Raw genomic sequence first — 26,617 nt, 5'->3', positions numbered from 1 at the left:
AAGCTTTATTGAGTACAGAGTGCATCCCACCCGACGATGTTCCCTGGTCCCGGGGGCAGAGGCCAGGGAAGTTGCATAGGGTGACCCGCATGGGGGATATTTAAAGGGTCTCTAGGGTGGTCGAGCTAATATGACGTAGTGAAATCTCACTGGCTGACAGATAGTCGCTCTTTTACAAAGGACTCCTGGGAAGTTTCTTTTGGCACGCATGAGTGTGGGCGGTTCTAGCCAAAGTTCCCGGGTCTGGGTTCCTCACATGACCTTCCCCCATTGCTGACCACCCTACATTTCAATCTTTTGTTAATTAGGGGCGCCGCTTATTCATCTGGCTACTTCCTGCTGATTAGGGGTGTTGTGGGGAGGAGAGATCTGCAGGTGGTGGCTTTGAGGGGTGTCAGGAGGAACATCTGTTTGGCTGTGAGTGGAGAAATTTTGCAGATGCAGTCCTGTAAGGATTTTTTTTAAATAAGAGGAGTAATAGAGGAATCTGCAGGGTCCAGCCTTTTGATGAGCTGGAGATGGGTAGGGTCCAGTGGTTCCAACTGCCAGTGGTCCTGCTTGGAGGCAAGCTTGAGGCAAATCTATATGCCAGGAGTGGCATACAAAGGGGAAAAACTGTATGCCAGGAGTGGCATGTGAAGGGGAAAAGAAAGGGACCCATCCACTCCTATAACTGAGACCTGTGAGGGAACTAGAGGTCCAGAGTGTGATGGCAAAACAGAGAAGGTAGCCCCCATGTCCACAAGAAATGAGATAGACTTACCCATTCCTGCAGCATTACCCCGGGTTCTCCGAGTCCAGGCCGTGTCCTAGGAGTTCTAACGATGGGCCCGCCTGGCTGGCTTGGCCTCCACGTAGAGATGCTGAGGATAAGCCTGTTGCCCAAGGGGGCAATTGTTCCGCCAGTGACCGGGCTGCTTGCAGTCAGGGCAGGGCTTAGTGGGCAGCCGCGGGCAGGGGCCCTGCCGGGACCAGTGACCCTGCTTGCCACATTTAAAGCAAGCTGCTGGTGGGATTCCTCTGTGTGGCTTGGACTTGGGTTGGGCACTTCCTGTACCTTGCCTCTATTGCTCTGCTGGCCTCAGGGTTGCCGCAAGAGCCTGGGTTTGAAGTGTTAACTTCTGCTGCATGTGGGCCTGGCAAACAGCCTTGGCCTATTCCTACTAGTTGGGATCATTAAAAACTTTAAATGCTATGTTCACAGGTCCTGGATAGGGGTTTGGGGGTTGAAAATAAGAGGAGGGGGGCTTGTGGGGAGCCCGGCTCCCAGATCCTGCCAGAAACACTGGAGCCAGAGGTAGGACAGGGCCAGAACTTCCTGCAAGAAAATTGGGGTTGGGCCTTGGGGTCTTGCAAACCGGTGTAAGGGCCAATAGCAAGGTAAGAATGGCCTGACGAAGAAGGGGTTTAAGAACACAGTGGAGAAGGGAGGGGCCCCTGGCTGGCAGGGGAGGAGAAAGAGAGACTGGTATTTACAGGTGAATAAGAAACAGGATCCTGCAAAGGGCGGGGAGGGGGCTCTTGGAGGGAAGAGACCTGAGTGAAGAGGTCCGCAGAGGGACCAGAGAGGGGTCTCGAGAGAGGGGTACCCCCAGGGGTGAGGTAGGAGGTTGGAGAGAGTTGGGGGTTGGGCGAAGGAGGAAAGATCAGGAGCAGAGGGTTTAGGTGAGGGTTCTCTGGCCAAAAAGGGACCTGCGCGTAGAATAGGCGGCACAGAGATTAGGACGGGAGTGCGAATAACCAGAAGCCCTGAATGTAAGGGATCTCCAACTAGTTCCCAGTTCTTTTGGCGATAGTTAAATTGGTGAGGGTGTTAAAACCAAAAGTCCCTTCAGGAGGCCACCTGGTTTGATTATCCAATGGGTTCTGTGGCCTGGCCACAGCGAAGAACAACAGTTTCTTCTTCTTTAGGGAGGGAGAGATTTCGGATAAGGCAACTGCAGAAGTGTTTTTGGATTAGATTTAGATTCCTGTGACCCCATAGCCGCCCTCAGTCCTTGGAGTGGTCAGAGATGAGAATTGGCATCCCAAAACTCAAGCTCTGGCCACCGGACAGATAGGTAAAGTGGATGTGTTCAGGACGTCTTCACGGGCACACATGCACTCGGAACGGAATGGAAAAGAGGTCCCTGATGCAGCTGCGGTTTCGCACACGGAGTCTCGGCGGAAAGAACTGAGGAGAGGCTGGAGGCAGGGGACTTACCGAACCGTTTGCCGAAGTGGGTGGAAGGTCGGAGGTCCTGGTTCATTCTCAGAGGGGAAGGGGAGAGGAGCGGTCCTTGCAGACTTCTGACTCCTCCCGGGTTTCGGCACCAAATGTAAGGTATTTTTCCCTGCTGAGGAAGAAGGAAGGGGTGTAGCCATGAAATGTGGATAAGCAAAAGCTTTATTTAATACAGAGCGCATCCCGCCCGACAATGTTCCCTGGTCCTGGGGGGCAGAGGCCAGAAAAATCGCATAGGGTGACCCACGTGGGGGATATTTAAAGGGTTTCTAGGGTGATTGAGCTATTATGACGTAGTGAAATCTCATTGGCTGGCAGACAGTCGCTCTTTTCCAAAGGACTCCTGGGAAATTTCTTTTAGCGCACATGAGTGTGGACAGTCCTAGCCAAAGTTCCCGGGTCTGGGTTCCTCACATGACCTTCCCCCATTGCTGACCACCCTACAATCCTTTCTCTCTTTTTCATAAAAACAGGTCATCTCTTTATACTGCTTCTGGTAGTAGGCCCTGAGATTCTGAACGGGGAAGAGAGAGTAAGATAACAGGTTCCTAACGCTTTCTTATAAGAATCATCCAGGTTGCTTCTGAAAGCCGGGTGGCAGCGTGTGGGCACTGTGGTTTAGGTTCTCCACCACCTCCAAGGGAGACTGTGTGTCTGCCTAGACCCAAGTAGATCAGATAGTCTGCTTGCTACTGTTCAATTCCCTGGGGGCCATCTGACAATGTCTGGTCTCAGAAAGACAAGGGAAGAAAAAAAGAGCTCTGGTTTTTAATTCTGCTCAAACCCTCAAGCAATGCGTGATTCAGAAAGATGAGCTCATGGATAGCAAACAGGTGCCGGTTCTACCAAAGGTAGGAGGGAGAACGAGAAGCAGAACGCCAGCTTTCCTGGTTTCTTATGCATCTTTCAGACTTACTCACGCAATAAGAATTCTATCAAGGCCTTGGCTGGTTGGCTCAGCGGTAGAGCATCAGCCTGGCTTGTGGAAGTCCCCAGTTCAATTCCCAGTCAGGGCACACAGGAGAAGTGCCAATCTGCCTTTCCACCCTTTCCCCCCTCCTTCCTCTCTATCTTTCTCTTCCTCTTCTGCAGCCAACGATCCATTGGAGCAAAGTTGGCCTGGGCACTGAGGACGGCTGCATGGCCTCCACCTCAGGTGCTAGAATGGCTCTGGCCGCAACGGAGCAATGCCCCAGATGGGCAGGGCATCACCCCTAGTAGGCATGCAGGGTCGATCCCAGCTGGACACATGCGGGAGTCTGTCTCTCTGCCTCCCCGCCTCTAACTTCAAAAAAAAAAAAAAGAATTCTATCAAGCTCTTCCTTTGTGCCCAATACTGGGCTCTGTTCCTTGTCTGTTTAGTTAATAATGTTGAGCCCCTAGAAACTCTTACAGGTTCTCCTAACCTATGTCTCACCCCTCCACTCACATCTAGAAAAGTGCTTTAGTTTTGCTATCAGAAGGACCTGGGTTCAAATTCAGTTTCTGCCATTTTGGAATACCAAGGAAATAGATTGCACACTCCCTACCCCCGCCCGGTCTCTTACCAGCACATGGTTTCCCTTGGGGGAAGGAATATCTTTCCTGCTGCACGGCTTCTCTTGATGGGAATACAAATCTAGGTGCACTGCCATTTCCTAGCCAAGCTGGGACCATGACTATGCTAAAACTTGAGTCTTTAGTAAATTCTAACAAAAATGTAGAGTCCATTTATCCCAACAGAAACACTGGACAGGTGTCTGAGTAATTCCCGATGCTGAGAGTTGTCCCATTTTTATCTTGTTTTCTGGTTCTCCGAATGCAGGAAGCCAACATCCTGTCAACATAATCCCCTTTCTGCTGCTTCTTGCCAGAGTGGGTTTCTATAACCCAGAATCCAAGAAATTCTGGCCGATAAACCTTTGGCCCAGTTACTTAAATCTCTCTTATCTGTAGTTTCTGCATTTCTAAAAATGGGGAAGATAATGCCTATGGGACAGGGTGTGTGTGTGGATGAAACGTGCCTTTCTGGTAATGAACTTGGGACAGTGTGGTGGGTGGACAAGGGAGACACAAGGAATGCTAGTTATGATCATGATGAATGCTTTCTACTCTCTGCTGGCAGCCCTGCCTTGGGGTGTTCCATTCCACACCCCTCCGAGTTCACATTCCTCCTTCAGAGGTCACCGGGCAGCCTGGATTCGTTAAGAAAAGACAGGCTCAGAAATAGAAAAAGTGGAAATGAGGCAGAAGCTCAAGAGCAGCGAGGAAGTGACAGGAGAGCTCTGAGGAAGCTGGAGGTGTCGCCTGGGAGGGGATGGCGAACAGCGAGTGGGGGAGGGGTTGCGAGGCAGCTTCCACAGATCCCTGTTTCTGTTCTCAGCGCCCTAATTGGAATTTTCAGCTCGACTCTCTATGATTCTGCTAGTAAAAAAGCTGGCTGCGTTTTATTTCTGCCTGAATGAGGTCTGTGGACATGGATATTTTCACTTATCTTGTTTTTGTTTTTTATTCGATGGAAATAAATCATCATTTTAGTTTTGCTTGGTAAAAAATCGCAGGTTGTTCTCATCTGGATTGTTGTTATTTCACAGGTCTCTCAAGGCATAATAAGTGCTAAAATTGCTTTTTGCCTAGAGGCAACCCCTAAGGGGGACAGCACAGGGGTTCATTGTGGGAACAGGGGAGCTAGTCTGCTTGACTTCAAATCAGGACTTTCCCACCAACCACCTGTGTGACTTTAGGAAAGTAACGTCATCTCTCTCTGTGTCAGTTTTCCCAGCTGTAAAATGTAGGCTGATAATAATAGCACCATGTTGTGAAATGAGGAGGTAAAAGCGCGTGGTCCCATGTGAGACTTATAATAAGTGCTCCGTGAGTGTATTTGTTGATGTATGATTACATTTTTGCTGAAATGCACATGGTTTAATTTCAGGAAAAAGGAGGAAAGGTGCTTGGGGCAGTGCAAAGCCAGTAGCCACAGCCACCATCACAGCAGCCTGGCCTGTGCAGGTTCGCATTGGATTCGGACAGTCGGTAAAGAAACAACGGAGCCAAAAACTGATGGGCCATCATCTTTAATCCTAGCTTGCACCCGGCGGGCAAAACATACACTGGGCTCCAAAACCCACTCACATTCAGTGCTCACAAAGCTACTGACTTATCCGAGTTTCCTAGAATCAAAGGTTTCTAGCTCAGCAGACTTATTCACCTCTGTTCCCCATCTCCTTCCTTCTCCCTGCACAAACTCTGCCCAAACTGGCTTCTCACTCAACACTCCACCATCTTGGCTGCTTCTCCACGTGGCCTTTCTCTGCTCTCCTCTGCTTTATCCTCTAATCATAATCTCAGGAACCGAGCGAGCAAGCTCCCGTTCTGCTCCCATTTTATAGTGTAGAAATCCAAACCTTTAATCCAATATACAAAATAGGGAAGTCTCCAATACAAAGTCACTTCTCTGAGGCATGATGGGATTGCACCACCCCACATCAAAAAGGGTGGGAAAGGCTTAATCCTAAAACCAAGCCCCAGGCTACAAGGATCCTGCCTGCCCACAGCCCGCCCCCAACACACATGAATATCACCTGGGGGACGGCCTCCACGTGGGCAGCGCCATCTTTAACAAAGTGAGCATAATATATTTTATCTGCCCAATAGGCAGTCACAGAATTGAAGGCAGAGCCGTTAACTCTGGGTTGAGAGAGAGGGAACACAGTGCAGAGCTGGGACCTCAGCTCCAAGAGTTGCTGGCCGACCCCTCGGGAGACCTGCCATCCAGGTGATGCTCCCATCGGTCAGCTGGGCTCAGTGCCCTGCCTTCCAAATGCACAGCATCCTAAGTATCCAGCAATGGGAAGAACCAGTGAGACACCCAGATCATACTATGTGGGAAGAACATTACAGGCCCAGCCTGGAGTTTGCATCCTTCTTCCTGCTTGTCAAAAATAAAATCGGTGTCAGTAAAGGGCGGCGCTCGGGGTGAGCCTGGCAAGATAGGAACCCAGCAAAGCCCCAGCTCCTTTTAAATCCTCGCTCTAGGCAGAATCCCCACAAAGGAAAGTGCTTTTATTAGCTGTGGGATTATGGTTGGAAAATTCAGAAAGCTGCAGATCATCTTTGATCCTGAAAGCCTTTACCAAACAAAAAGTTTTCCTATCTTCTCCTTGATACCACCAAGCAGTAGTGTCAATTGTTGAAATATCTTTGTTTTGTTTTGTGTTGTATAAAAAGTCTGTACTCTGGGGTGGGAGTGTCAATATTTGAGGGGAGGAGACAGATTTGTAAAAAATGTTTGAATTGCTTTGGAGTTTATTAATAATTGCGTAGATCCTTTTAGTGGGTAATCTGCAACTATCAGACTTCTTTTGGGGGGGAAACATTAAACAAGGTGCACTAAAGTAACACTTTATTAAAAATCAAGGCAGTAGTCTATTGAGTTAAACATAATTTCTGAAAGTGTAAAAATTTCTCTCTAGTGAGAGTGATGATGATGATGATAACTAACACTGACTAGTGCACATATTCTGTGCCATGCTAAGTGCATTCCATGTATTAATTTATTGCCATCTACCAACAACCCTGTGAAGCAGGTACTATTATTATTATGTCCATTTTACAGGTCAGGGAACTGAGGACAGAAAGGTGAATTAACTCATTCAAAAAATCACACAACAAGTAAGTGGCAGAGAGGGATGTAAGATCAGGTCATCTGAGGCCAGAGCCCCAGCTCTTAGCCAGCATGTTCCACAGGGATTTGCAGGCTGGGAACATCAGGTTCTAGGCTGAGGAAGGAGAGACTCAGAAATAAAATAACCATTAGTCGTGCACACCACGTACCAATATCTACCATATATACGTTGCCTTGTTTGTTCTTCCCAGAAAACCTTTGAAGAAGGTAGTATTATACCTATTTCATAGAAGGCATTAAAAGATGAACTGAGGCATATTAAAATTTTTAAGAATTCATGGGAGCAAAAATTGATTTAAAATGTACAATAGCCAATGTAGGGCATGGAAAGGCACTCCAAGGAATTGTACGAAATACAAGACTATTTTAGGCAGAAGGCACAATGAAATTACACTAGGCAAAGAAATGAAAAGGAAAAAGCATTGTTACTTTCCTGCAGGCGTCCCCAAACTATGGCCCGCGGGCCGCATGCGGCCCGCTGAGGCCATTTATCCGGCCCCCCTCCGCACTTCCGGAAGGGGCACTTCTTTCATTGGTGGTCAGTGAGAGGAGCACTGTATGTGGCGGCCCTCCAACGGTCTGAGGGACAGTGAACTGGCCCCCTGTGTAAAAAGTTTGAGGACCCCTGCTAGGGAATGGCAGAGGTCGATTGGCAAGATTGTTTAACTAATATGGATCAGCTGATTCCTGATTGATTGGTTTAAGATTCAATTTCTTCACTAGCTGAAACTAAAATAAAGTTAAGTTTCAGTTTGCTGATGTGAGGCTTAGCATAAGTGACTCCATTTTGGATCTACCTTGTTTCTAACAAGGCTAAACCAAAGCTGTTTAATGTTATATACAGGAAGTGGGGTCTGGTGTTCAAACTCACACATCCTGGACATGCCACAGCTTGTACTTAATAAAAACAAAAACAAAACCAAACCAAAAACCTATTATAGTCTTTTGACTAAAACTCTGAAATGTTTTTCTCTTCAACTTCCTTAAATGTGCCCTATATTATATTATGATGTGTTTGTTGTGCACGATATACCCATATATTCAAAAAGAAGACTCTGAGAAGTGGAGTCTCAGAATTCTGATCTAGACACCAAGTCATGAGGAGCAGTGGATTTGAAACACTAGCTTCTCATAATGGTTTCAACCTGAATTTCTGAGAGCCCTTATTCATAGATTATATATGGAATTAATCTAGCCATGAGGACTTTTAGCCTCAAAGGCATCTGCCAATTCAATGAGAAAAGTATATCCTGAAAAAATTTGTAATCTCTAAATAACATACAGTTGTCAATCTTCAACAAAAATCAAATCAAACAAACAAAAAAACTCTAATGCTTTTGGAATTGGAAAGTTAACCTATACACATAAGCACAGATGGCTCAGGAACCTAGGATATGAGGCCTGCAGATTCAGAAGATTTGTCCTTGAGATGTTTCCTAAATTTTCCTATCTGAAGAATGGAGTCATCACCCAGCTCATCTTATATGACAAAAATGAATGAATGGGATGAAATACTTCTCTATTACATGAAATAAATGTAAGTCATTTTGGAATGGATTATCTACTTCTAAAAATAGTCAAAGGAAACTTTAAAAATGACCAAAGTCAGCCATAGAAACAGACTTCTGTGGCACCAGAATTTGTCATTTTTGTGACCAAGGGTATAACAACACAAGGACTACCTCACTGTAAGAGGTCTGCATCAGTTGTTGTGAAAAGGCTGCTAATATTCAAAGGTTTTTTCGAGACACCAAATAGCATTAGGAACAGGTAAGAGCAGGGTTGATCTAAATTCAGGATTTTCTTGAGAGTGTTTACATCACTGTGAGCAAGGCTTAGAAATGCCAGCTTGTACCATTACTTCCTGTGAACACTGTCTTGGATCTCATATAATAGTGTTTATTTTTGTGTGTGTGAACTAAGATCCATATTCAACTTACTCAAATAAAGGAGCATTAAATGTACAAGAGAGATACTTAGTCTCCAAGTATGCCTCTTCCAGGTTAAGTCAACAAACAGATATTGGAAATTTAGAAAAGAAAAAAAAAACACGACCCAGGCAAAGCAGCATTTTTAGCTGATAGAAACAGGAAAGTCAAACAGGTTTAGCTCATTTATTCATTTTTTTAATCAAATCAATTCGTTTACAACAGGCCTTATTGACTGTCTATCTTATCATGTACTGAAAACATAACATACTTCATTAACTAGGAGCCCTACCCTATACATAAGAAAACTGAGGCTCAGAGCTTGGAAGAATTCAAGTCCAGGGCACTTCGTTTCAAAGCCCACACCTATTCTGCACAGCCAGGCTGAAACTTTCCAGTGTTAGAATTCTCTGGGGGAAGTAAGTGTCTTAAGTGCAGATTCCAGGGCTCACCTTTAGATATTTAGATTTGGTTGGTCTGGCGAGCGGGCTAGGGATCTCCATGATTCTGATACCTTTCATCAGCAAATTGCACCTTGATAGGCACTGCACTACAATATGTTGTCTCTCAACAGACAGTAGTTTCTTTAAGAAAAACTCTGAGATCACCCTCATGGTCAGCTTTAGTATCTTCACAAACAAATAAGAAGTAGTAAAATTTACCTTGATCCCTGTTGGGAAGAGGAATGAATGTGCTGTATAGAACGCAGCGTATCTGACACGTAGAACCTGCTCTGAAAGTGATTCCACCCTTTCCCAACAAAGGACCAGAATAGTCAATGTTAAGAACTTTTACAGAGTGCCATTTATGAGATGAATTATTTACCTGACCTAAATCAGGACTAAGGGTCAGAGAAGACAGGAATAGAGTTGCCCAAGAAATGAATAGCTGGAATGGAAATCCAATGAATCATAGAAACAAAACTAATTGGGAAGTAAGATAATCTTTATTGCTAAAGTAGTCCAGATACATGTCATGAACACCAACTCCACTGCTGGTCATTGTGTGCCTGTTGGTCAAGTTATTTCTTTCAGAACATCACTTCCTGTAGCTATAAACCTGAGTTGATAAGAGCTTCTTTATAAAGTTGTTGTGAATATTAAATTAAATAAGAGTATACAGAGGAGTCAGCAAGAAACTAGGACGTGCCTGACCAGGCGGTGGCGCAGTGAATAGAGTGTCAGACTGGGAAGCAGAAGACCCAGGTTCGAGACCCCGAGGTTGCCATCTTGAGCGCGGGCTCATCTGGTTTGAGCAAAAGCTCACCAGCTTGAGCCCAAGGTCGTTGGCTCGAGTAAGGGGTTACTCGGTCTGTTGAAGGCCCACAGTCAAGGCACATATGAGAAAGCAATCAATGAACAACTAAGGTGTTGCAACACTCAACAAAAAACTAATGATTGATGCTTCTCATCTCTCCATTCCTGTCTGTCTGTCCCTGTCTATCCCTCTCTCTGTCTCTAAAAAAATAAAAAAACAAATAAATAAAAATAAAAAAGAAAGAAACTAGGAAGTTATCTGGCACACAGTAGACATATGAAAATAGTGGGTCTGAAAACTAAGATAATATTATGATTAGGAGAATCATTATTATTCTTACAGGTTGTATCTTGAATCTGGAAAATATGTAGTATGAGCTCATAATCCTTGAGAGGAAACCCTTGGGGTCAGGGGTTTTGGATTTAAAAAGGTGATATGATGCATATATCACATATCATATAACCCATCAGGGACTGGACAAGTACCTGCAATCAAACACCAGCTTTTCTGCAGTGAAATGAATGAATATCCATACTAAGTGGTAAAAGTAGCCTCATGTCAGTTCAGGTCAGGTTTTGTCATTGAATGTTAACAAAGAGCTTTTAGTTTTTATAGCTTCTTGGATCTTGGAATTGCAGATAAGAGATTGTGGACCTAACGTTCCATTAACATTATTCTCCCAGATGCTACTTCCCAAATCCATAAAGAGGGCACATTAGTAGCAAGTGTAATGTCATATTTAAATTAATTCAGTATATTTTTATAAAGTTGGAGTTTTATGCATTATTAACCAATGGGATGAAATAGAAGGTTAGATTGCACTATTTATTTTTTCTTATTTTGCAAATTTTAAAAAGTGAAATAAAATCAGAGAAGGTTTAGAAATAAGAAGGAAAAATTACCTTCATTGTACAAGCATCTTAAAACACAACTACCATTTTTTTTGCACATTTATAATTTTTATATAAATTTTATCTAAATACAAATCTATTAGCCACATAATTTTCTATCTTGCCTTTTTTTCTTAAAAAAAGATTTTCATCTTCCTACAGTACCTTCACAGGGGTCACTAAAATTTGCATACTGTTACATATATATTTTTTTTTTTTGTATTTTTCTGAAGCCGGAAACAGGGAGAGACAGTCAGACAGACTTCCGCATGCGCCCGACCGGGATCTACCCGGCACGCCCACCAGGGGCGAAGCTCTGCCCACCAGGGGACGATGCTCTGCCCCTCCCGGGCGTCGCTCTGCCGCAACCAGAGCCACTCTAGTGCCTGGGGCAGAGGCCAAGGAGCCATCCCCAGCGCCGGGGCCATCTTTGCTCCAATGGAGCCTTTGCTGCGGGAGGGGAAGAGAGAGACAGAGAGGAAGGAGGGGGGTGGGGGTGGAAAAGCAAATGGGCGCTTCTCCTATGTGCCCTGGCTGGGAATCGAACCGGGTCCCCCGCACGCCAGGCCGATGCTCTACCACTGAGCCAACCGGCCAGGGCCCTGTTACATATTATTATACTTACATAACAATTCCCTATCTGTGGAAGTTTTCATAGTTACCAAAATGCTCTGATGAACCACATTTGCTCTTAAACAGATTTATTTCCTAGGAATCATCTTAGCAAGCATGATGATGCAAAATTTGGGTTATAAAATATGTAAAGATTTTGGCCCAAAACTATTGTAGCAGGTAAGAGCAGATCAAAAGCCATAAATCACATGAAATGCTGGAGGTTTTTAGTTCATAAAAGGGAGTCTGGGGGGTTATCTCAATGTTAGGTGAGAGAAGACCTTCATTCAAAGCTGGAGGTGTGAGGAGACTGAACTTAGAGAAACAAGAAGTGAGCAAGGGCCATAGAGAGCAGTCCATGCAATCATGTGGGACAGGTGTTGTCAACAGAGTGGTCTTGTGGTTCTGTGAATGGGCTACCTGGGTTGCTTTCTAGGGATAGAGGCAAATTGATTGGTCTGGAATCTTCCTTTTTTCTAGTATTGCCATTATTTCTTTTAAGTGATTTCTCAAAGTTGGCATTATTTTTACATGATCTCAGTCCAGATTACCATCTGCTCTCACCTGGACTCCTGCAAAACCCATCTTAACCCTTGCCCTACATTCTCTCTGGAGGTTCTCTAATCCTTTTCCTACACAGCAGCCGAAGGATCTTTCTGAAGTGCAAATTTACTCATCATCCCTGATTAAAACTCCTCAGTGTCTTCCTGGTGTTCCTAAAACAAAGATAAAAATATTTCATCTGGATCAGTTTAGACTCTTGAGTATAAGTAACAAGCAACCTAATCAAGTTGACTTCCAATAAAAAAGAAAATGTTATTGAATAATTCTATTCAATAATTAAGGCTCAGAATTTTTAAAGACTTAATAAAGATCTGCTTCCTCTTTCCACCAGCTTGGTTTCCTCTGTGTCGATGCTTCTCAGCTGAGATCTCTCCCCATGGTCACAACACAACTACCAGCAACTCTACTTTATTTGCTGTGGGGCAAAGCATTCACCTTAGCAGTCTTAACCAAAGCCCTGGGATTCACATTGATTGGATGGGCTTGGATCATGCATTCACTCTTGAATAATTGCTGAGGCCATGAGAACAGTATATACAGTGACACCTTGACACACGAGTTTAATTCATTTCATGGCTGAGCTTGTGACTCAGTTTGCTCGTGTGTCAAATCGAATTTCCTCATTTAAATTAATAGGAATGCAATTAATCCATTCTGGCCCCCAAAAACCACATGAATTTTTTGTTTTATATACTTTTAAATGAGCAAATGTACTTTATAAATAACAACATATATATTTATAATAAGAGAGAATGTAAAGAAATAAAGTGGTTTATGAAGTGTGTTTACCTTCAAGGTCGGCGAAGATGCTGGCAGAGGGGGAGGAGACTGGCGAAGGTGGTTATCATTTCATGAGCTATAGCTTAACATAACTTACTCTCTACACATTTAATGCTACATTTAGTTGCAAAATTTAACTTACACATTACGTATGATATGTAACTTTATCGCTAAACTTAATTGCTATTTTTTTACTTTGCTTAATCATCATCATTTTGTTCACTGCTTTTGGCTTTTTCACCACACTTTCCTTGCTTTCACTTAGAGGCCATTTTCAACAAAAATCTTTCCATGGAGGTTTGTTTCTTCCTCCCTATCAGAACGTTTGGCAGGCCATCTAGTGGAGGGTTGCGGAAGTTCATGATTCAAATAACTGCTCGTGACTTAGAGCAAAATATCCCACGAGTGACTGTTCGTTTTTCAAATTGCTCGTGATTTAAAGTGCTCATGTGTCAAGGTACTATATTGATTGGCCAAGGGCTGGATCACATGCTTTACATATATTTTGCCTCACACAAACCAAATAGACTGAGAGTGTGAGTGTGTCGGGGGAGAGCACAGAGCACAGATATGTGTAGAAAAGCTTAAGTTCTTGCTTTCGGAAGAGTGAAAATCTATTAGGGGGAGGAAGAGGCACTAGTGTTTATTATTATGTTTACACATCAGGTTTCCCTTTTCTATTTCCTACCTATTTCTCCATCTTTATTTATCACAACATTCCCTTTGCCTTCTGTAATCCAGCTACATTAGTCCTTCTATCAGATAGATACTGCTGCATAACAAATCACTCCCAAATTGGTGCCTTAAAATAGTAACCGTTTTAACATTTCTCCTTAGTCCATGGATCAGCTTGGTGGTTCTGCTGATCTGAGTTGGGCTTGGCTGATGCTGCACTGGCTTACCCTGCATCTGTGGTCAGGCCAGCAGAGGGATAGATGGTCTAGAAGAGTCTTGGTTGGGATGACACAGCTGTGCTCCATGTAGCCTCTCCTTGTCTAGCAGGTTAGCACAGGTTCGTTTTTATGGTGGCCTCGCAGTCCAAGAGAACAAATAGCAGTCTTCAAGGTACCTTGAGATCTACGCTTGGAATTAGCATATCAGCAAGTCATGTGGCGAAGCTCAGGGTCAGTGTGGGAGGGTATTAGCAAAGGGTGTGGACACAGAAAGATGTGAAAATTGGGGTCATTACTGCAGTCAACCTATAAAACCTCTGTCAGTTTTTCTGATGAATGTACTTTGTTTTTTCTCACAACACTGTTGTTGCATTTGCTTTTACTTTGGTTTAAAACAACACCTTTCCTAAGCTTTCCTCTACCATTTGCTATCCAGTTAATTCTTACTTATCCTTCAGACCTCTCTAACTTGGTAAAATGCTATGTTATATACATTAAATGACCACATAGCTCCATCTCAAAGCATTTATTGAAGTTGAATTTTATATTTATATGTGTGATTATTTGATTAATGCCTGGATGCTCACAGTGGATTATAACTTCCATGAGGACAAAGACTGGCTTATATTCTTTTTTTCCCTTTAACTTATTCTCTCTCTCTCTCTTTTTTATTTCTTTAACATAATACTTTCTTACCATTTTAGATTTGACATGTAGCACAATGCTTGGCAAATATTAGAATGTCAGTAAATAGTTGTTAATTGAATGTCAATTGGACGAGTACTATAAGTTAAGATTGTACCTTCAAGGATCCTCTGAAAATATGGCTGCCTGTCTTGCCATACCAGTTTTTTGTTTTCAAATTAAATTTAAAATTTTTTAGATTTTCTTTTTTCTTTCTTTTTTTTATACTAGTCTCATTAGCTATAGATTTGGTCTATGTATTTGTTCCTGGTCATACTGTAATACTGTATTAGTGGAAAAGATTGGTAGTGTAATTATTTGATGCAAAGCAGAGCTAAGAACTTATTCTTCTATTGGGCCAAATAAAAAATGAAATGACAAGTCCAGGTTAATATCATTAAAACATACAGTTCTGGTTGCTGCAATCAGGGTGGAAATAACTTTGTTTACAAATCTTATAACCACCATCATCTTTTCTCTGTGCATTATTGGTTGAGAATTAATGAATGCTCGGGCCAATGCTAAATTGTTTATTCAACAAACACTTATTAAAGACCAACTGTATTATAGAACTTATGAATGTAATCATGAATCTACATGCAAAGCAGTAAAATCTAGACAAAAATGTTTGCTGAAAAAAACTAAGCATATGAATGTACTTGTTGGAATACTGTTAATGTCTGATATTTTTTTCTGCAAAGAACAAAGAGTGTCTGTTTCTGGGATTTCTAAAATATGCTTTCTTTAGATGTAAGCTATTGAAGAGGAGGTAGAATCACAATGTCAACATGAGAAATTAAACCTTCTGCTGAAATGTGAAGAAGAATGTTGGAACTGGAGGAGAAAGAAATACAATTCAATGTAAATGATTCCATCTGCTGCAGTAAAATACTTTATGTGTTTCTCATTCTATAAGTACTCTATATTTCTACAATGATGACCTTTTCCTTCGTGGTAGGCTCAAGCCTTATGTGAAAGCCAGCCACTGAATTACAAAAAGTTTCCAAATTTACTGGTGGACTACAGGAAGATCACTTATTGGGTGAAGAGGCAAGGTGATAAACTACAGGTATTCAATGGCATCTTGGTCCTGATGCTATGTGGGAAAAGGAACTATTTGCCATGGTCACCCTAAGGCAGCAAAACACATTGCAGTAAGAGCTCCAGTTCTTTCCTCTTTCCTCTATCCACATCCTTTGTCATGTTTTGGGGCTCCCTCACAATGTGGGAAGCATGATCAACCATGCTCCTTGAAAACTGGGGTCGGCATGGAACTTGCTTTGGCTGATGTTGATATTAGCACCAGTGCAAGCAGAACTTGCACACTGGGGATCACCTTCTCTCTTGAACTTCTACTATCACTATGAAAACAAGTTTAGGACAGCTTCCTTGTCACAGAAGAAGGACGAAGGTCATTGGAGCAGTGCTGAGCTGAATCAGTTGAGTCTAGCCTAGAGCAATCAAGAGCTAGTGAAACCCATGTGAGTTGTGAGTGATCCTATGCATAGACAGCAGATCTGCGTGGATAATTCCAGGGTGACTCTAAATGAATGAGCAGTAAATACCTATTGCGTGCCACATAGGTATGTTTGTTACGCAACCACAGCTAACTCTGACTGGATTTGTTGACCTTCTAGACCAGTGGTAGTCAGCCTGGTCCCTACCAGCCACTAGGGGGTGTTCCAGCTTTCATGGTGGGCGGCAGCGGAGCAACCAAAGTATAAATAAAAAAATAGATTTAACTATAGTAAGTTGTTTTATAAAGATTTATTCTGCCAAACGTAGCGAAAATTCTGCCAAATGTAGCAAAAATAAAGTACTTGGTAAATAATTATAATTATATGCTTTAACTTGCTGTAACTCTGCTTTATACATTTTCTAAAGTAAAGTTACTTGCCTACTTTATAAATCACCATTACTATGGAAGCGGTGGGTGGTTAGAAAATTTTACTAACAGAGATACAAAAGTGGGTGTTAGGTATAAAAAGGTTGACTACCCCTGGTCTAGACCTTCATTTGGCTGCTTGATTGATTCTGGAAGTGCAGTAGAGGGTGTGGTGGAATACTGAGGAACTTAACCCTCAAGTGCTAAGATTAGTGTTCTTACTGAATTCAAGATTTCAATGTTACAATTTAAAGAGAAGTGGTCTGGGATCCAGAAAACCTGAATTTAATTACAGTGGTACCTTGAAATAAAAATTTAATTTATTCTGTAACTGAGCTCGTTAGTCAGTTAACTTGTATATCAAACTGCTGATACTAGACCTGTGGGCCAACACGCCAACTAGCGGCAGCTTCCTGAATCATGACTTGTATCTCAGAATTTCGCTTTGATCTCGAACAAAAATATGGACCGAGTCACAGCTTGTATCTTAAAAAAATTAGTATGTTGTTTTGTTCGTATCTCAAGGTACCACCGTATTGACTTTTTAATATATTATCTGTATGCTGCACTTTCTATAGGCTCCTTAATTTCTATAACTTCAGCCTCCCGATTTCTACAATGAGGATACTAACACATATGCTTCTGGCCTTTTATGATGATAAACTAGCATCACATAGGAAAGATGTATGTCTAAAGGAAAAATGTGGGTCAAATTGCACTCCCCAAAATGATATGTTGAAGTCCTAATCCCAGGTACCTTTGAATGTAACCGTATTTTGAAATAGTGTTATTGCAGATGCCATTAGGTTAATATTACATAGGCTCTAATTTAATGACTGGTGTCCTTGTAGGTAGAGGGAGATTTGGAGACATCCACAGGGATGAAGGCCTTGTGACGAAAGCTGAAGTTGGAGTGAAATAACTATAGACCAATGGCATGAAGGATTGCCACTAAGAATTGCTAGCGACTACCAGATGCTATCTGGTAGCAAGAAAAGATACTTCCCTAGAGCCTTCAGAGAGAACATGGAGCTGCTGACAACTTGATTTTAGACTCCCAGCTTCCAGAACTGTGAGTGAATAAATTTCCGTTGTTTTAAGCCACTCAATTTGTTGTACCTTGTAATAGAAGCCCTGGGAAACTAATACAATATAGATGACAGGTGCTGTGCCAAATTATGAATTTTACAAAGAAGAAGGAGTCAATTTATTTATAATTCACCTTTGGGGACTGTAGAAATGTTACAGAGTAGAATCCTTTTTGGGGTTCTGAGTTCCCACAGGTGAAGAAACTATGCTTGTGGAGTTTGAATATTATATCAATGTGAATTTAACTATATCCACACACACAATAAAAAGCTCAGGGGATTTCTCATTACTTAGAGGAGCAATAATATATATATGTATATAATCACCAGTCTTTATCAAGTTCTAAGTATTGTCCTAAGTATTTTTACATATTAATTCATTTAAATCTCCTGATAACACTCTGAGGTACAGGGTCATTCAGGGATTAACCAGGTCTGACCAGAATAACCCTATCTTGAGTACAGGGGTCCTTGGGTTATGACAATCTCGACATAGGATGTTTCAAGTTTACAACTCTCACTCCTGTAAAAATTTTAAAAAATTGAAACGTAAGTGTTTTGGCTTACGTCGTTAATGTCATACTTATGGACTATGTGGGCAAATTATTTTGGTTACACATGGTGAAAGAATATGTAGTAATATGGCATATAAGTGAGGGAGTTTGTTCCCCCAGTATGCTTACCTACACCATTTTGGACTGTTAAAAAAGCACAAGTGGCCTGACCAGGCGGTGGTGCAGTGGATAGAGCGTCGGTCTGGGATGTGGAGGACCCAGGTTCGAGACCTTGAGGTTGCCAGCTTGAGCATGAGCTCATCTGGTTTGAGCAAAAAACTCACCAGCCTGGACCCAAGGTTGCTGGCTCAAGCAAGGGGTTACTCAGTATGCTGAAGGCCCACGGCCAAGGCACATATGAGAAAGCAATCAATGAACAACTAAGGTGTCGCAATGAAAAACTGATGATCGATGCTTCTCATCTCTCTCTGTTCCTGTCTGTCTGACCCTATCTATCCCTCTCTCTGACTCTCTGTCCCTGAAAAAAAAAAAAAAAGCACAAGTGTTCTGTTTGTGTTGCTTTGTTTGGAGACTCTTTGGCCCTTGTCATGGCTCCTAAACAAAAGTCAGCCTTCAGATGGTAGTGCTTCGAAGAAGAGGAAAGCCATCATGATGGATGTCACAGAGCTACTGGCATCACATGGAAAGGAGCTGTCTGCTGAGGACCTCACTCAGCTGGAGAAGCAGCTGAATGAAGAGGAAGAGATGGAAACCCCAGAACTCAAGAGATTTACTACCAAGGGTTTGGCAGAAGGTTTTTCTATGGTACAGGATTGGCTGGCAAAATTTCAAGCTGAGGACCTCAGCAGTGACAGGTTTAGTAAAGTCTACAAAGTTGTTATGGATGCCTTGCAATGCTATAGGCAAATTTTGGAAGAGAAGAAGTCATCAAGCTTCCAGACTAGCCTGGAACAATTCTTTAAGAAGGTAGGTAGAGAGGCCTGCAATATATCCTGCACCCTCTACATCAGCTGCTTCTTGAGATGAAACATCTGTAGTACAGGTAGAATCATCCCCAGCGTCTCCTGCATGTTCCTTAGGCAATCCTGATTCACCTGACCCAGTGTCTCCAGCACCTTCTGCAGGTTCTCCTGCCTCTCCAGCTTCCTCCTCCCAATAGGTCACTCTCTCCCACCTTGCAATGCCCCTTCCAGTGTGCCAGCCAACCACAGGAATAAAGGTAAGGGATTTTTTTACATGAAAATTTTTTTGTCATTTTTTTCTGTTACTACAGTAGTACAGTATACAGTACAGTATATTTATGTCCTTTTTCTTGGCTTAGTTTTGTTTTCACATTCTAGATTATGATTTTACAACTGTGTTAGGATAGGTAAGTGACTTAGGCGAGGGTGTGTTTTGACTTACATCAAAATTTGAATTATGTCACTGTCATAGGAATGGAACTGTGTCATAACCTGAGGACCCCTTGTATTTAAAACTGAAGAACAGAAGGGTAAAGTAACATGCCTGTGGTCACTCAGCTGGAGGGAGAATTTGAACCCACACATTCTGTGCTCTTGACCACTGCCCACAATAGTGCTGTAATGAATTCAAGAGGAAAGTGGAAGCAGGGAGTCCCATGTGGAGATTATTTGACCATCCATGGATCATGAATTAAGACCTAGATTAGATTAATATCTATGAAATTGAATAAAATATATACTTAAAGAAATATTACAAAGAAAAAGATTATTTGTTTAGAAAAATGAGAAAAGAAAATAGTATTTTGTTTATATAAAAATAGTTGAAAAGAGAGATACCTATTATTTATTTATGAAAAAAAATTTTAAGTTTTATTTTCATTTAGACAATTAGATTTAACAGGGTGATATTGCTCAACTAGAGTAAATAAATTTTGGACAAATATCTCCTCATCATTTGGACAGTCAATTATGTGGTATACCCATCACCCAAAGTCAAATCATCCTCTGTCACCTTATATTTGTTCCTCTTTGTGTCCCTCCCCCTCCCCCCTTCCCTCTCCCCTTTTCCTCCTCCCTCTGGTAACTATTGTACTCCTATTTATGTCCAGGAGTCTCAATTTTATGTCCTACCTATGCATGGAATCACGGTTCTTAGCTTTTTCTGATTTACTTATTTCACTCAGTATAATGTTATCAAGGTCCATCCATGTGAGACAATTTATTTTAATCGCTACAGTATTCCATTTCAAGTCAGAATATAAGTGTGGCAGCATAATGAGATAAAAAAATTTCCACATTCACTATAACAAATTTCACCTTCACAAAATAATTTGAGGTGCCTGGGAAAGTCTGTATTTTCTTTTTCTGAAACTTCCAAAGTTGCTTCTCTTTTATGATTTCTTTTTATCATCTGCCTCAAGATACAAGCTGGTTATGCTAGTCTCAATAAATAACAGTATTCTAATATACTTTTTTTCTTTTGCAACTTGGACCCATAAACCTCAGATGACAGCAGTAAAATTAGAAGTGTTGTTTTATGCACAGTTTACATTTTAGTCTAAGGGATATAGAATCAAATAAGGAAGAGTTAATTAATTGGACTAGGAAAAATTGTTGCATTTTTTCTTCTTAAAATTATTTGTTAACTAAGTTTAATTAAGAAGATCAACAAGTCTGCTAGAAACTGATAATTACTTGAATAATGGGTGATACAAATCCTCTCTAAAAATATAAGTTGCAAAAAAAGAAAAGCCAGCTAAAAGCAGCATAGACATTCTTCCTAATGGATGTGGCATATAGGAGAAAGACTGTATATAACAGTTAAGTAGAGCTGTTACTTCAGTATAACTAAAACAAATGCCAATTGGGATGATTCAGGAAACCTTGAATTCCCATTTGCTACAATATGACTGCATGAGGGTGTCAGAAGCTATAAAGACCATATGAAACCAATTAATCTGTTATTGTGAAACTGTAAAGATTAAAAAGACTATATAGAACATAAACTCCAAGCTCTAAATAGAAGAAGTGGATAATTGAGGCACAGTGCCTATATAAGGTGGTTTATATAGACCCTAAAAGTAAAGATAAACAGAATATTTAGATGTACATAAATGTCTTAAGGTACTTTATTTCACCTAATTTAAGACATTATATTAGTCAGGGAAAGATGAAACATACCAGGTATTTCTAATGGAGGCAATTTAATGAAGAAACTGGCTATGCAGGAGTAGATGGCTAAAAGTGTAAAGCAGGGGTCCCCAAACTACGGCCCGCAGGCCACATGCGGCCCCCTGAGGCCATTTATCCGGCCCCTGCTGCACTTCCGGAAGGGGCACCTCTTTCATTGGTGGTCAGTGAGAGGAGCACATATCACTTGTTACGGCTAGCAGTGACAAATATGGAACTGAATATTGATCATCTCATTAGCCAAAAGCAGACCCATAGTTCCCATTGAAATACTGGTCAGCTTGTTGATTTAAATTTACTTGTTCTTTATTTTAAATATTGTATTTGTTCCTGTTTTTTTTTTTTTAACTTTAAAATAAGATATGTGCAGTGTGCATAGGGATTTGTTCATAGTTTTTTTTTTAATAGTCCGGCCCTCCAACGGTCTGAGGGACAGTGAACTGGCCCCCTGTGTAAAAAGTTTGGGGACCCCTGGTGTAAAGAGTGGATACTGAAGTTACCTAGATATTGAAATTGCAGTAAGTGGCTACCAGGGTAGAGTATATAAAAAGACAGATTCACCAAACCAGGAGCTTGGCCCTGTGCTGGAACTTCTGAGGGGCTACAGTGTGGCTGATGTGGGCATGGCTGGTCATGGCTCTGTGGCTGGATCTGGAGTTGCCAGAAGGATCTGGAGGCTGAAGCTCCAACTGTCTTCTGTTATAAGAGCAAGTCTGACAGCAGTTGTTAAGATAATAAGTCCTTTTTCTTCTCTTCCTAGCTCCCAATCCCCTGTCAGGTCACCCATTGGCAGAGCTTACCATGAAGCCATGGGTTGGGAGATGTGTGTTCCCATACACTACCTCTCTCAAGCATCACAGAGTCCCTAAGAGTGAGTTTTATGTTGAGAGGAATTGGTAAATAATCTGGACAGATGCCACTAATTGTAAAAGAGTCCATTTTATCTAAACCCAAGACGGAAAAACTGGATGTTAGAGTAGTGGCAGAATAAAAGATACTCCTGATCTCTCCCCTTGAAATTTTAACAAATGGAACTCTAATGCAGCAAAGAACCCCAGCTGGGCTTGCAGGCATGCCTGAAAGATCCATGCACCGAATGGGCTAAAGTGGTTTTTTTTTGGTTACGATTCTTAACAATGCCACTGTCAAATGCCATCAAAGAAGAAGAAATTGAATACCATGGCTACACAAGACTGAGCTGTAGATCAGAATGAAAATAAAAAATCTCCAGAAGAAAATCTCAATCACATGAAAACCTGAAGTTAAATAATAGAGAATTCAAAATTGAAGTTCTGAACATACTCAATGAGATGTGAGAAGACACCAATAGGCAACTTAATGAGCTCAGAAAATAAATTAATGAACAAAACAAATGCCTCCCTAAGGAGATTGAAACTTTAAAAAGAGAGATGAAGAACTCAATACATGAATTGAAGACTGAGGGAGCAAGTTTAGTTAATAGAACAAGCCAGATAGAGGAAAGAATCAGTGACATTGAAGACAGGCAACTAGAGATGCTACAGAGAGAAGAGGAGAGAAACTCACAAATTTAAAAAACTGAGAGCTCCACAAGAATTGTCTGACTCCATCAGAAAAACCAATATAAAAATAATGAGTATATCAGAAGAAGAAGAGAGGGAGAAGGGAACGGAAAGCCTATTCAAGCAAATAATTGACGAGAATTTCCTAAGCTATGGAAAGAGTTAGAATCTCAAATCCAAGAAGCAAACAGAACACCGAGTTACCACAACCCAAACAGACCTACTCTAAGGCACTTAGTAATAAATTGTCAAAAATAAATGGCAAAGAAAGAATTCTCAAGGCAGCTAGGGAAATGAAGAACATAACATATGAAGGAAAGCCCATTAGGTTATCAGACTTAGCAGAAACTCTACAAGCCAGAAGAGAGTGGGCCCAAAACATTCAAAGTACTGAAAGAGAGGAATTGCCAGACAAGAATACTATATCCATCAAAGTTATCCTTCAAATATGAAGGAGAAATAAAAATTTTTACAGACATACAGAAGCTGAGGGAAATTATCACCAGAAAACCCTCTCTGCAGGAAATACTAAAGGGGGTTATTTGACCAGACACAAAGAACAAAACAAGTAAAAGCTCCAACAAGGTCTCAATAAAAACAAGGATAATCTGTGACAATAGTAACATAAAAGGGAAGAGGATAAAGATCTGCAGTAGTAAAGGAGGATGAAGTGCAGAAGCACACATAAGACAAAGGACTCTTGTACATATGAACATTTTTCTCTAATAACCTAATGATGACCACCCATGAATAAGCCACTACTGAAAAACACAGCTTACAAAAGGAAGAAACGGGAAAGAAGTGTGGAATACCACCAAACAAATACAACTGACAGAAACAAAAAAGAGAAGAACCAAACAAGACACAGGGATGCCAGAAAACAAGACATAAAATGGCTACAGGAAATCCTCAAGTGTCAATAATTACCCTAAATGTAAACAGACTGAACTCATCAATAAAAAGGCACAGAGTATCAGATTGGATCAAAAAGCAAAACCCAACCATATGCTGTCTTCAAGAGACCCATCTAAGTTACAAGTACAAAAATAAATTTGAAGTGAAAAGTTGAAAAATGATTCTCCAAGCAATTACTATCCAAAGAAAATCAGGTGTAGCCATGGACATTTCATAATGATAAAGGGGACATTGTATCAAGAAGACACAACATTTCTTAATATATATGAACCGAATCAGGGAACACCAAAATATATAAGACATCTACTAACTAATCTAAAAAAGCAGACAAAAATATAATCATACTTGGAAATTTCAACACACCATTGATGGCTTTAGAAATTGATCAATGTAATGCACCACATCAACAAAACAAAGAACAAAAACCATATGATCCTATCAACAGATGAGCAAAGGCATTCAGTAAGACACAACATCTCTTAATCTTTAAAAACTCAATAAAATCAGAATAAAAGAAAAGTACTTCAACATAATAAAGGTCATATATGACAAACCATCAGCTAATATCATACTAAATGGTGAAAAAAATGAAGGCTTTTCCTCTAAAATTAGGAATGAGACAAGGCTGACCACTCTCTCCACTCTTCTTCAACATAGTTCAGGAAGTTTTAGCCAAAGCAGTCAGGCAAGAGAAAGAAGTTAAAGGCACCCATATTGGGAAAAAAGAAGTAAAGGTGTCACCTTTTTCAGATGACATGATCTGATCCTGTATGTAAGAAAACCCTAAAGACTCCACCAAAAAACTATTAGAAACAGTAAACCAATATAGTAATGTTGCAGTACACATAATCAATATACAAAAGTCTACTGCTTTCCTATATGCCAATGATGAAACATCGGAAAATAAACTAAAAAAACTAAAAAACTATTTCTTTTATAATTGCAACAACAACAAAAAAATGAAATAACTAAGAATAAAATTAACAAAGGATGTGAAGGACCTGTATACTGAAAACTACAAAACACTATTAAAAGAAATTGAAAAAGACAATGAAATAAAAAATATTCCATGTTCATGTATTAAAAGAATTAACATAATTAAAATGGCTATATTACCCAAAGCAATATACAAACAATGCAATCCCCGTCAAAATCCCAATGTCATTTTTTAAAGAAATAAAACACTACAGGTTTGTATGCAACCATAAAAAGCCCCAAATAGCCAAAGAAATTCTGAGGAAAAAGAATGAAGCTGGAGGTATCACACTACCTGACTTCAGATTATCCTATAGAGCCATAATAATCAAAACAGCATGATATAGGCAGAAAAACATACATACAGACCAATGCAACAGAATTGAGAGGCCAGAAATAGAACCACATATATATGGACAAATTATCTTTGACAAAGGAGCCAAAAACACACAATGGAGAAAAGAAAACCTCTTTAATAAATGGTGCTGGGAAAACTGAAAAGCCACATGCAAAAGAATGAAACTTGAATACAGTTTATCCCCCTGCACAAAAATTAATTCAAAATGGACCAAAAACTTAAATAAAAGATTCAAAAACAATAAATTACATAAAAGAAAACATAGGTACTAAGCTCATGGACCTTGGACATAGAGAACAATTTATAAATCTGACCCAATGGCAAGAAAAGTAAAGGTAAAAATAAATGAATGGGACCATATCAAACTAAAAAGCTTCTATATAGTAAAAGAAACTGACAACAAAACGAATAGGCAGCCAACTAAATGGGAGATGATATTTGCAAACAACAGCTCTGATAAAGGGTTAATATCCAAAATATATAAAAAACTCACAAAGCATGTCAACAAACAAGCAAACAACCCAATTAAAAAATGTGGAGAGGGTCTGAACAGACACTTCTCCCAAGATGACATACAAATGGCCATCAGATACATGAAAAGATGCTCATCTTCACTAGCTGTTAGAGCACTGGTTCTCACACTTTCTGTAGTCGGGACACATTTAAAATCCTACAAATAATTGTAGGCGCACTATATACAAATTTCTGAGAAATATAATAAGTAAAATATTAAAGAAAAAAATATAAGGTCCAAGCATGTTTTATGGTAATTGAATGAAATAAATATGACAAAATTAAATTTATTTTGACATTAAAAACATTTTTATGTTATATTTTTGAGTTATGCTTTTTAGAATTCGTAAAAAAAGGGTTAAAAAAATAAAAAAATGACAAAAAAGTTATCTTTATATATATAGATAGATAGATAGATACATTCTTAGTAAGATTTAGTAAATTCGACAGGTCCCAACATGAATGTGTTAAGTTTTTTCATTCTTGTGTTTATGAGAAACATGAGCCTGATGTGTCCTAGCGATTTCTTCAATGTATAGGCATATATTTGAAAGGCAAAGTCTCATTTCCTCATCAATACCTTGACCAATTTCTCTCTTTTTACTCTTAATTGTATTGAGTGCAGAAAACCCCACCATACATATCATCTTAACTTTATACCAAACAAAGGATAGAAAAATCTTGCCTCCAGTCTTTCTGGGGAACATGGGGGATAGTGTAAACAATCCAGCACCACAGCTTAATAGCCTTTTGTAACCTAATCAGGCAAGTGAGGTGGGGGGTTGGGCAGACCGTCAGCTTACAGCCAATTCCCCACACCTCTGTCCCCCCAAAATCTAAACTCCAAAAACCCTGTTGGTTTTTTGGTCCCCAACAGGCACACATTTCTCTGGAATACCATAGGGCACACCTGGAAATCTTGTAGGATGCACACTTTGAGAACCACTGTATTAGAGAAATGCAAATAAAAAAAAAACTACAATGAGATACCACCTCACACCTGTTAGATTAGCTATTATCAAAAGACAGGTAATAACAAGTGTTGGAAGGGCTGTGATGAAAAAGGAACCCTCATTCACTGCTGGTGGGAATGCAAATTAGTACAACCATTATGGAAGAAAGTATGGTGGTTCCTCAAAAAATTAAGGATAGAATTACCATATGACCCAGGAATCCC

Source organism: Saccopteryx leptura, chromosome 10, assembly GCF_036850995.1.
Source record: "Saccopteryx leptura isolate mSacLep1 chromosome 10, mSacLep1_pri_phased_curated, whole genome shotgun sequence".
Taxonomy (NCBI): domain Eukaryota; kingdom Metazoa; phylum Chordata; class Mammalia; order Chiroptera; family Emballonuridae; genus Saccopteryx; species Saccopteryx leptura.
The sequence above is the reverse complement of the archived record's forward strand: the minus strand, read 5'-3'. Positions refer to the sequence as shown.